This window comes from Myotis brandtii, unplaced genomic scaffold (assembly GCF_000412655.1).
Source record: "Myotis brandtii unplaced genomic scaffold, ASM41265v1 scaffold249, whole genome shotgun sequence".
NCBI lineage: Eukaryota > Metazoa > Chordata > Mammalia > Chiroptera > Vespertilionidae > Myotis > Myotis brandtii.
Genome location: NW_005359430.1, coordinates 1,660,252 through 1,673,660, shown reverse-complemented (window position 1 = coordinate 1,673,660; position 13,409 = coordinate 1,660,252).

The following is a 13,409-nucleotide window of genomic DNA, read 5'->3' as shown; positions in this document are numbered from 1 at the left end:
GAATCTCAGATGCTATGTTTTGGCTATAATATTTTTTATCATATAATTTATTTTTTATTCAGGAATTGTGATGATTTCTTTAATTCAAAATGTATGTACACATTGTAGGGGTTCAGAACAAGCTACTCCAAGATGTATCTCAGTAGTATACACATCACTTTGAGCTAAAGGCAATTTTAGCTTCAGGTTCCAGTGAAAATTCTGCCCCTCCTTTTAACTACTTAGAAACACTTGTATCAGGTGCCTTGCCCATAATATGAGATTATCACAGATAACCGTTTTTAACATATCTATAAGGTAATACAAACATACTTACTTAAATTTCTGTTCTTATCATCCTGCAATGACCCTTTGAAGCTCCCCAGGTGCATCACCTCCTGCCTAGCTCAGGATGTCTTCTATACTATAATCCCCCTTCTATCGCTGAACCTCTCCTGCATGTGGGGTCTCTGACACTTTTATGTATGTGAGGTCCTCATATATATGTATGCATTAAATTTGGTTATTTTCTCTTGATAATTGACCTCATGTCTATTTGATTATTAGACCAGGCAGAAGAACATTGATGGTAGAAGAAAGTACGTTCCTCCCCACTTTTCATACGTGTTTGTGTATATTTGTGAATATGTATGTGAGTATTCTCCTTTGGTTTCCTTACTTTATTAACAGACAAGTCACCAGAGAGGACTGTTGTACAAAGAGAAAAGACCTGAAATATCAAGAATGCTTTTATAAAACAAAGATTTTTTTTAGAATTGTGAAGGATTTTGTGTATTTTTAGAAATATTTAAAATTTGTTTTATTGAGGTATAATTGATATACAGATAATCAAAACATATTTAATGTATACAATAATGAATTTGACAATATGACACAGCTTTGAAGCCATCATCACAATCAAGTAGTAAACATATTTGTCATTTCTAAAAGTTCTTGTCCATTGCTTTTGTTTTTATTTTGCTTTATCATAACCACCACTCTATTCTCTGAGTCTATGAGTTTGACTATTTTAGAAACTTCATATAGGTAAAATCATGCAATATTTGTCTTTCTGTGACTAGCTTATTTTACGTAGAACAATATTCTCCATATTCATTCAGATTCATGTTGTCACATTTAGTAAAATTTCCTTCATTTTTAAGGCTTAATAATATTTAATAACATTTAATTGTATGCATATAACCATTTTTTTTACTTATTAATCTGTGCATGGGCATTTAGGTTGTTTTCATATCTTGGGTACTGTGAATAATGCTGCAATGAATGTAGGAGTGCAGATATCTATTTGAGATCCTGATGTCAATACTTTTTGGATATATATCCAGAAATAGGATTGCTGGGTGATATAGTCATTCAATTTTTTTTTTTTGAGGAACCTCCATTCTGTTTTCCATAGTCACTGAACCATTTTACATTCCCACAAACACGGTACAAGGATTCTAATTTCTCTTCATCCTTATCTATACTTGTATTTATTTATTTATTTATTTTTTTATTTATTTATTTATAATAGCCATTTTACCAGGTGTGAGGTAATATTTTATTGTGGTTTTGATTTGTATTTCCCTGAAGATTAGTGATGCTGAGCAACTTTTCTTATGCTTGTTTGCCATTTGTATGTCTTCTTTGGATAAATATCTATTTAAGTGTTGCCTGGTTTGTAATGATTTTACATTTTTTTATATATGCTATTGAGTTATATGAATTTTTAAATATATTTTAGGTATTAACCCCTTATCAAATATATAATTTGCAAATATTTTCTCCAATTTTATAGGTTGCCTTTTCATTCATTGTTTACTGTGCAGAAGTTGTTGTTTTCTTTTTCCCCACTTGATATAGTCCCACGTGGCATTATTTTTTTATTTTTTTTTTGCTTTTGTTGATTGTGTTTTTGGTTTCATATCCAAGAAATCATTGCCAAAGCCAATTTCCAGAAGCTTTTTCTCTTTTATTTTCCTAAGAGCTTTACAATTTCAGATCTTATATTCAAGTCTTCATTTCAAGTTGATTTTGTGGGTGGTGTAAGATGAGTCCAATTACATTATTTTGTATGTGAATATCCAGGTTTCCCAACACCTGGATTATCCTTTCTCCATTGTGTATTTTCAGCACCTTTGTGGTACCAGTTGAGCACATATATGTGTTTTTATTTCTCAGTTCTCTATTCTGTTCTGTCTGTCTTTATGCCAGCACCATACAAAAGCAAAATTTAAAAGCCAAAACAAAAAACTCCAGACAGTTATGTCACAGTTCCACAATTATAGTGCATATACACATTGAATCGTTTTTTTTTAATTTACCTTATATAAACACTGCATAATTCTATTAGACAGCAGTCAATCCTAAAGAGGAGAAAAACACACAATTTGCAACAACATTTAAATTTGTAGATACTTTGCAAAACACAAGAAAACATTTATTTTCATTTAAAAAATACTTTGAGTTTACTAAGTTTTGATTAAATAAGATTATATAGTATGAATAAAATATTAATAAGTAGAAAATTCCCATTAGATCTTAAGCAAAAAATGCCCAATAGTAGCATAATCAATCATGATTATGCTATTTATTTTTAAAAATATATATATTTTATTGATTCTCCTACAGAGAGGAAGGGAGAGGGACAGAGAGCCAGAAACATCGATGAGAAAGTAACATCGATCAGCTGCCTCCTGCACACCCCCCACTGGGGATGTGCCCGCAACCAAGGCACATGCCCTTGACCGGAATCGAACCTGGGACCCTTGAGTCTGCAGGCCGATGCTCTATCCACTAAGCCAAACCGGTTAGGGCTGATTATGCTATTTAGATTAAAATATGGATGATTCCAAATGGAAAAATAACAGTTACTTGAAAAAAAATAGAAAAGAATGAAATGACGAGAGAAGAAAAGGAAGATGGAAGAAAGGAAGAAAGGAGAGAGAGAGAAAGAGAGAGAGAGAGAGAGAGAAAGGGAGGGAGGGAGGGAGGGGGGGAGGAAGGAAGGAAGGAAGGAAGGAAGGAAGGGAAGAGTTTATCTCACTCATAGATCCTGCTGGGTTGAGTAATATGAGTAATATGATTGAAACTGAATTATGCAAAATTTACACAATTCTAGGGTTCCTTATGATAGTTTTGATTTTTGCACTCTCTTTTGTGGTTGTAAATGTTGTTTTCTTTTTCTTAGTACAATCCAAATCAACATCTTCCACCCCTGTGAAAACCACATTGAGACTTCATTCAGATGATTTATTTTATTAGATCAAAAAGGAACTTTTAGTTTAATCCAACTGGCTCACTGGCCCCCAAAGCATTCTGCACCCCCAGAGGATCCATGATAAAGAGCTGTTGTGGGATTAGTGTTTCCACTTTATTTCATAGCTCTTCTTTTCCCAAATTCTTCAGTAATTTTTAAAAACAAATTTGATTCTTTTCCTTGATCTCAAGAGGGTGCTGGTTACACATGATCTTGGCTACTTGCCTTTCCAAATTTACCACTTTATTCAAGCTTAATAAACCCAAATAATTATGCCTATATTGCTAGGAGCCTTTGTGAATACTAACATTTCAATTTCTGGTTAAAAGTTATTGGATACTTATCCTGTAGTATCTCATCTAATTTTACCGTAATTATATTTATCATCTTCACTTCATGGAGAAAAAGAGGCTGGGCAAGGTAAAATAACTTTCCCAAGACAATATGGTCATGGAAGATAGAGCCAAGATTCCACCCTGAGTAGTCTGAGTAGAGACACTGTTTTTAAGTCCCACAATGTTTTTTATAGCACTAAAGAAATAACAAGGGCAACAATAATAACAAAGCAAAGAGAATAATTTTCACATATAAAGAGCAAAACTATTTATTTACATTGCTCCATACAGGACTCCCATTATTATGTGAAGAATGCATTTTTTACCACCATTTTACAGATAAAGAAAATAATACCTTCAAAGTGATGCTGTGTAGTGTATACTTTCTAAGGAAAAATTTAGGGTAAATAACATGGTGTCTTAGAAAATAATTGTAGAGAGTGTAAGGGAAAAAAAACCCCTCTTTTTTCTCTTCCTCATCTCAGGTTCTCTGAAGGGGGACCTGTAAATTAATCTAACAAAAGACATATTTGTCAGCTTGCAGTCTCTTGGGGAGCTTTCTGGGAGTAATCTAAAACTGACCCCCATAAGCTGAGGGCAGGGAGAGAAAGACCATTCTAGATTGGAAGGTGGCACTTTTAATAAGCAAGAAAACTCACCAGTACTTATGAGTCTTGTCTTGGGTGGTTGTTAATTGACTAGATCTCAGCACCCATCTGCCAAATCTTAAAAATGTATATAAAGGCCTTAACCCAGCGGTTCTCAACCTGTGGGTCGCGACCTGTTTGGCGGTTGAACGACCCTTTCACAGGGGTCACCTAAGACCTTCCTGCATATCAGATATTTACATTACTATTCATAACAGTAGCAACATTACAGTTATGAAGTAGCAACTAAAATAATTTTATGGTTGGGTCACAACATGAGGAACTGTATTTAAAGGGCCAGAAGGTTGAGAACCACTGCCTTAACCCATTTCATTCAAGTATACCATCCAAATGGTCTCACAAAACAGTGCTCTCTCACGGCTACATTCTGGAACACCTCCACTGTGGGAATGGTAGGCAGAGCACACATTCCAAAGAAAAAGGGGTGATAACCCTCGGATTTCCTAGATCCACTTGAGGGTTAAACAGCAGTCACTAATCTTGATTGCCTCTTCCAAAAAAAATTAATAATAATAATAATAGTAATACACAACAATAATAATAAAACCCCAGAAGTTTATTACCTTGTGCATCTTACAACACAGAAGTGCCCAATGATGAGTGAGTTACCATGGTGGTTAGAATTTGCTGTTTATATGGCTAACTTAATAGGGCCGTGATGGCGAACCTTTTGAGCTCGGCGTGTCAGCATTTTGAAAAACCCTAACTTAACTCTGGTGCCGTGTCACATATAGAAATTTTTTGATATTTGTAACCATAGTAAAACAAAGACTTATATTTTTGATATTTATTTTAGAAATTTAAATGCCATTTAACAAAGAAAAATCAACCAAAAAAATGAGTTTGCGTGTCACTTCTGACACGCGTGTCATAGGTTCGCCATCACTGTAATAGGGAAAAAGGAGGGGGAGAAAAGGCACTTATAAAAAAGCAAATAACTTTTTGGATAGATAAATTGGCCCTTAGGAGAGTGTATTGGAGAGATGATCCTTGTGAAAATGTCTGTCTGGGTGTGGTATAATTTTTCTGTTATAAAAGAAGATTAGATTTGCTTCTGGGAAGACTTATGATACCTGAGTGCTTTTGGGAGGCTCACTTTTTAGGAAGATAAGGGAATGCAGGAACTCAAATGCTTTTCACTCAACATAATTCTCATGTTAGAATGGCATATTTGGGGCAGCCTGTCCTGATTTCCTTCAAGAGCCTTAAAAGTGTCAATGAGAAAAACTTTTTTTGGATTTGTACAGCTCAGAGTAAGGGTGGGCAAGTCAAACTGTTCTTGTGTAAATGTCTCCTACATCCACTCTTACTCATCCAGGAGGTCCTTTCCCTGATATACTGAGGTTAAGCTACTCTCTGTCCCATCCTGCAGCCTCTTATGGGTTTAATGGAGTAGAAAAAGTCATCTTTTGTTAGAAAAGGCTTCAAGCCTACTTCAAAGCTACTTCATGAGGCTTGAAGTAGGCTGAGCCTGAGGTCAAATCTGGGTAGTGAGTCTGTCTCCTGATCTTTTTCTATTCTGGAACCCTATTCCACTGGGGTCTGGGACCCAATTCCACTGGGATGCAGAGGGTGTTCCCATACTTCCAACAATTATATGGACACCAACTGTTCTTATAAGTCAATTCAATTCTGATGCCTCTCTACTTGGAGATAGCCTCAGATTCCACAGCTTAAGGCCTGTCTCACAAGACTGTTCCTCTCTCCACTTCCGATGTGAGTGTCAAGCCCAGGTTGTTATCAAAACTTACTGACTATAAACCAGAGGTTCCCATGACCCCTCCTCCTTGGGCTTGATTAATTTGCTAGAGTAGCTCATAGAACTCAAGAAATTTGTTTGCTCAATAGATTACTAGATTATTATTATAAAAGGATATAGTAACTCAGAAACAACAAGATGAAAGAGTTGCATAGGGTAAGGTAATATGGTGTGAAAATTAATAAGCAGGAACATGTAAAATGGAGTCAGAAGGCCGGAGAAAGAATTCTCAGGCATGTGTGGCTCAAAACACACTACTGACCCCAACAGGAAGAGATGTACCTTACATGTACAACAGGAAGTGATATTACTTTACTACCTCAACAGGAGGAAAAAAGATGTTTCCTTGTCCAGTAAAAGCTCAGCCAATGGGAGACTGTTATAACTCATCCAATGAAAAGCCACTATGCTTTTAGGTTCATCCAATAGAATAGCAACTCACAGGTCTATAAAAGAGAGTTATTTTTCTTTGTTTTTCTGGGCTTGTTCCTGGTTTACCATCAGTCCACAGGTGCTTAATTCTTCTGAATGCTTTGTTGTTCCCTAATAAACTAATTTTGTTGGAGAAATGTCTAGCAGTCTTCTTAAAGGTCAATAATGGGAAAGGGTAGAGAATTTCTATGCCCTCTCAAAATATGCCATTCTTTCCAACTCTACAGTGTTCATCCACCCAAAAGTTTCTCCAAACCCTGTCCTTTTTTTAAAATGGAGACTATATTTTATAGGCATTATCGATTAAATCATTGGTTATTGGCAAAAATCAACTTCCAGTTTTTCTCCCCTCCCTGGAGCTCAGAGAGGTGGGAATAAGAGTTCAGACTCTCAAATTACAGGGTTGATTCCTCTGATGACCATTCTTATTTTACATTTTAATTGGAAAATTTAATCTGTTTATATTTAATATAATTATTTATAATTTGGGTTTAAATCTTATTTTTTTGTTTGTTTCTTAGTTGTCCCATATGCTCTATCTATAGTCTTTTCTCCCTATATTTTTTGTCTTTTTTTTTTGAATTAATTAAATGTTTTATTATTCCACTAGAGGCCCGATCTATAGTCTTTTCTCCCTATATTTTTTGTCTTTTTTGAATTAATTAAATGTTTTATTATTCCACTAGCGGCCCAGCACATGAAATTCATGTGGGGGTGGGGGTCCCTCAGCCAAATCTGGGACCCCTTGGGGGATGTCCGACTGCCAGTTTAGGCCCGATCTTGCAGTCGGACATCCCTCTTGCAATCCGTGACTGCTGGCTCTTAACCGCTCACCGGCCTACCTGATTGCCCCTAACTGCCTCTGCCTGCCTCCTGATAGCCCCTAACCCTCTGCCTGCATGCCTGATCATCTCTAACCATCCTCCCCTGCCAGCCTGATCACCCCTAACCACCTCTTCCTGGGCCCCTGCCACCGTGGCTCTGTCCGGAAGGAGGACCAGTCTACTGGAAGATGTCCGGTGGACCAGGTCTAATTAGCATATTACCCTTTTATTAGAATAGAATTTTTTATTTCTGTATTGTATATTGTTGGTTTTGCAAGTTATCCTTTTCTGGTGTATAAACAAAACAAAACAAAACAAAAAAGTCACCTACAGTGATTATGAAGTTCTAGTGGCTTAGACCTGTATGCTTCTCAGAATTTTCCTCTGCCAAAGGAAATCTACATGGCTGAAAATGTCTGGGACATTCTCTAATGCCCCTAGGGCAGTGGTAACCAATGACTCACTGAAATGGCAGGTTATAAAGCCTGGTCCTCTTGTTTAGAGATAGAATAATTAATACTTAGGAGCAGCCTATGTGACCAAGTTGACATTACAGTGCTCCCTAAACTTCATCTTTGCTTTGCTTTCTTCCCTGCTCTATCTGACTTTCCCTATTTCCTCACAAGTTTATTCTCAATTACTTTCTTAATAAATTACTTGCATGGAATTCTTGTCTCTACCTCTCTTTTCCTCCCCCTGAACTTTTCCAGGGATTCCAACCTAAGACACACTATTAAGGTACTTATTGGTCAGATAGTCCTTTACTATTTTCTTAGTGGCTACCTAGTAATTACAATATCCGTCCTTAATTTTTAGATAAATTAATAATTTTAGACATTATTAACAATTTAACAATAAATTTATTAAATATTTTACTAATTTTACAATTTACTGGACAATACATATAACTTAGGAAACCCTAACTCCATTTGCCCTTTTTATTCTTTGGTATTATTTTTGTCATGCACATTAATACTAAGTTTATTATTCAGATATATTTTTATTGATATCATTTTGTTACTTGTTCTATTAGCTATTGAAAGAGACATGTCAAAATCTTCTTAAAAACATTTTTTTCATAAAAATTTCCACATAAAAATTTCCATCTCAGTTTGTATTTCTATGACATCAGACCTAAGATAATCTTTGTTAGCCTACCTGCAAATTGTTTTCATTATTTTTATGCCATTTTTTAAATTTAGTTCTCTCTGTATTTTTTTTTCAGTAATAAGTTAGACAGCTATTTTCAACTGGTATGCCACAAGAGTTTTAAAATATGCAGTATCTGGCTAGCCAGGGGCACTGACTTCTTTCCCCTTAGATTGTCAAATTAAAAAATGATGACAGCTAACACAACAATAGCTGTCTAGTGTGAATGAATAAAAATTGTACTTTTTTTGTCAGATTGGCAAAAGTAAATATAGTGTTCTGCAGGATTTTAGTAATTAGTTTATTTGTGCCATGAGATGAAAAAGGTGGAAAATCATTGAATTAGGACTATAGACCCTCAAATCTGCAGTTAGAACTCCAGAAGGTAGGATTTACTAATTTATCTATCTGATTGATTGATACTATGTAGCCACAACTTTACTTTGCAGAGGGTAAATGTTCATGCTCATCAAAGGCACAGGTGGTCACATGGACTATAGCAGTGTTCGGCAAACTGTGGCTCACGAGCCACATGCGGCTCTTTGGCCCCTTGAGTGTGGCTCTTCCACAGTGGTATTTTGTGGAAGAGCCACACTCAAGGGGCCAAAGAGCCGCATGTGGCTTGCGAGCTGAAGTTTGCCGACCACTGGACTGTAGAATAGGATAATGGATACTTTCTTGCTCTGGCATTCCCTTTCATGCCTTCATGTCCCATTGGCTGCAACAGCTTTCATCTGGGAATTGAAGTTGACTGGGAATTTTCTCCTCACTTTGCTTGAACAACTGCTTGTAGATATGGGAATAAACACAGGGGTCAAAGTTTTGTCTTCATGTTGCAGGTTGTTAGGCAGATATGAGCAGAACAAGGGCAATGGCCCAGGTTACAGAAACTCACCAGGGCAGAAACCCCAGGATGCCTAGTAAGGGGCAAAACTGGGAAAACAAGAACCTTGCCCTAGATCTCTAATTCATCTTTCCTCCCCTAGCATATTGCTGGTCATGCAGTTTGACCCCCCTGACTTTTCATATTACTAGTAATATGGTATATACCCCCTGAAGTTTTAGTCCCTAAAGATAACATCTAGGCCTCAGTTGTATTTCAGCTCCAGGCCCGGAAAAGCAGAAAAACCAGACAAGTGATGCCTTGGCCACCCTCAGACAAGCTGCATTGACTAATGACCCCCTGCTCTGGTGCTGACCAGTCAATGGAAATCATCACCCTGAAAAAGCACACCTAGAAAGCTGATGAATATCCTATTGATATCCTCCCCTGAGACCTCTCCTAATATTTCCACCTGCAAGAAAGAGGTAAATACACTCAGAATGAAGGAACCAGTGCACACTCTCTCAGGGGAGCACACCCATGCCATTCCCTTCCCCCTTCTCCCCTCTAAGGGACTTCACAAGACTTGCAACCAGGGGAGCAATGGGCAGCAGCAGCTCATTCCAAGCTAACCCCCTAAACCTGTCTCCAAGGCCCCCTTTTCTCTGACTTCTCAGTGAGTCAAGGCAGCCCAGCCTAGGCTTTCCTATTGCTTCTTCTATGCCCTCCCTTGTTTCACTGTCCTAAGCATATTTTTACTGCAGCCAATAAATTCTTATTTACTTTGCTATACTTTGTCTTTTGATTGAAATCTTTCCATCAAGAAGACAAGAACTGAGGTCTCTTCGTCTCCCTGGTAACATTCATGCCAATTCAGTTTGCAAAGTGGCAAGTGCATTCTTAAGGTGCCCCATTTAATTTTTTGTTAGAAGAATCAGTGTGCTCTTTTTGCAATATGAGAATTCTATTTCAGAGAATTAGTAAGCATCTACCCAGGGCCTTTAGGATAACCTACATCTTTCAGAATTTACTAGAGTTGAAGAGGGCAGCTATAACCACCTATTCAAGAAATATGATTAACATGTCCAGGCCTCATGGAAATTTGCTGAGCCTGTTTTGGTGGGATCATCCTATTCTGCAGTTATATTTCATCATCTCACTCCTCCTGACATTTGAAACTATAGAAAAGGGGAAAAAATTCTGTCCAGACCTGGGTGTATATCATAAAGAGTTCTGCTCTATTCTTTTTTGCGAAGAGTTCACTAAGAGTAAGAGGCCAAACCCAAACTTATAAACATCATGCTGTTGTCAAAAAAACAAACACAAACATTTCTGAAAGCTAAGTCAGTATTAATTGTCTATAAGACACTAACTGTGGACAATGGAAATTGTAAAAAATTAAATTAAAAATATTAAAAAATAGTATGAACTACGTGAGTTTTTATAAAATTATAAAACTAAAAAAATTTGGAAAAATATTCCTAGGAAAGAATAAGCAATGTTTGGAGACTTAAAATTTTTTTTTTAATTATTAATTTCAGAGAGGAAGAGAAAGAGAGAGAGATAGAAACATTAATAATGAGACAAAATCATTGATTGGCTGCCTCCTGCAGGCCCCACACTGGGCATCAAGCCTGCAACCCAGGGATGTGCCCTGACAGGGAATCAAACCATGACCTCCTAGTTCATAGGTGGAAGCTCAACCACTGGTGTCAGCCTGGTTGTTTGGAGACTTTTAAATGTATGGAAAAGAAGGAAGAATGAGGATAAAAATCCCATGAAAAAGAAACGATTCCTATATTAACTAATAATTGCATCCACTTTAGGTGCTGAGAGAGTTAATAAACATTAATGTGCATGTGTTATACTTTGAAATTCTTTTACTGTTTTTCCAAATGTTTTGCTCCTGATCTTGATGATATGTAATTTGATTTAAAAGGAGAAATAATCAGGTTGCTCTCTACGCCAAATTTGTTCTTATCTGGTTGCTATGACAATCTCCTTCTACAGTGGTTTTTTTTCCCCTCTTTTGTGGATTTATCTCTTTTTGATGTTATAAAAAGAGTTCTTCTAGCTAAGGAATTTGATTTCTTTATGCTTAAAGGATTTTTGAGAAATAAAAAAAAATCTCCCATTTAAATCCTCTGCATTCCAGGGTGTCATGTCTTATTTAAGATTTAAAATGAAAACGTTAATATCTGTTATAAAAGAAGAATGAAGAAGTAGATCTTTTGTGGAAAATCTAAATTTTTTATTTCTTTCAAATTGCATGGATTAATTGTATCCTCTGTCATTGTTCCTTGCACATAAAGGTTTATTTTTTACTTGCTTTTTGTCTTATTATTTTGCCATAGATGATGTTAAACAATAAAGTACTATCCTAGATCTCTAATTCATCTCTAATTCTAAAGAAGAGAAGATTACTAGCCTGTGGGTTAGAAGCCTAAATGCCTGTCCTGGCCATTAAAAATCTGCCTGACTTTAGAAAACTCACCTGGTGCCCTGTGAGCTGTAACTTTTTTTCTTTTTAAAAATGGTTGTTAAACCATATAGCTCTTGCCCTTGTTTGAAAACAATGTTACTCTTTATGCAGTATTTTTTTTGTTGAAGTATTGTTATCTTCTTAAAGCATTTTTTAAAGAAGCTCCTTTATGTTTTTCATGAAATTGTCATGAATTAAGTCAACAAGTATGTACTGGGTTCCTTTTATTTACCGAGCACATGTCCATGTTCTCCTAATAAAGTCCAGTCGCATGGATTCTTCTAGGGAACATTAATCTGCACAGAGATATCATTAATGTGAAAACAGAGGTGACTTTTGTTGATCTATTTAAAGCTGAAAAGGGTAATAATTAGATGGCAGAATGAGTTTGCTCTATTCAGATATTTCCAAATTTACTGCCCAGATGATTCACTCAGTGATGTTGGAGAGTCCAGTGATTCAGAAACCTTAGCACACATGGAGGTCACCTGCAGGGTTTGTTGGAATATCAGACCCTCTCACTTTCTGATTCAGTGTGTCTGAAGTGTGGTTGGAGAATTACATTTCAAACAAGTTTCTAGGAAGTGCTTATGCTGCTAGTCCTGGTTCTATGACCACACTTAGATAAGCACTGGGCTGGTGAATCCATAGAGGGTTTTTTTTTTTTTTTTTGAGGTAAACCCAAACTGTAGCTAGGTTTATAGAAATAAATATAAGTTTAGGAAGTGATGTCCATCCCAGCATCACTTTGTTGCTGACATGGTTGTAGATTATATGATATTCATTGAATTAAGAAATAAATTTTCATTCTAGTGTCTGTTTTGAAAAACAAACATGATTTAATATTTGATTCCCAGGGCTACATGGAATGAAGGAAAAAATAAATATAGTCTTATCTAGGTATATCCTACACATATGAAAACATCAGATCTTACATAGAGCTTAATTATTATGTTTTAAATAAGAAACAAACTCACTTAAGATGTTATATTCTCCTAGAAATGTGTTTGGATCTACACTAATAAAAGAGAAATATGTAAATTGACCATCACTTCACAACACCCACCAGTCAATCAGGAGTGAGTATGCAAATTAGTGGGACAAAGATGGCGGTGGCCACGGAACTAGCTGGAGTGGGCAGGAGGCTTGGATCACCCCAGGTGATGGAGGAAGCCAAGCCTTCCTCCCGCCTGGGTCTGTGGGCAACAGCCACAGAGCAAGTCTGTGTGGCAGGCTTGGGTCGCCCGGGGACAGCCGCAGAGGGAGGGCCCTGAAAATGGCTCTCAGCCCCTCACCCAGGCTGGCCACGCCCCCCAGCAGGGGCCCTCACCCCATGGGGGCGTGGCTGGCCTGAAAACCACCACAGCCCCTTGCCCAGGCTGCCCCAGCCCCAAGGGAACCCCCATCCTGATCCAGGACACCCTTCAGGGCAAACCAGCTGACCCCCACCCATGCACCAGGCCTCTATCCTATCTAATAATAGAGAAACAAGGTAATTAACCGTAACTTTGCTACCCTTCCCATTGGCTAATCAGCGAGATATGCAAATTAACTGCCAACCAAGATGGCGGCCGGCAGCCAGGAAACTGAAGCGAACAGGAGGCTTGCTTGCTCCAGTGAAGGAGGAAGCCAAGGTTCCCTGCCTACCACTGCCGGCATCTGAGCTTGCACTCTAAGACACTATGTTGCAAATATAGAA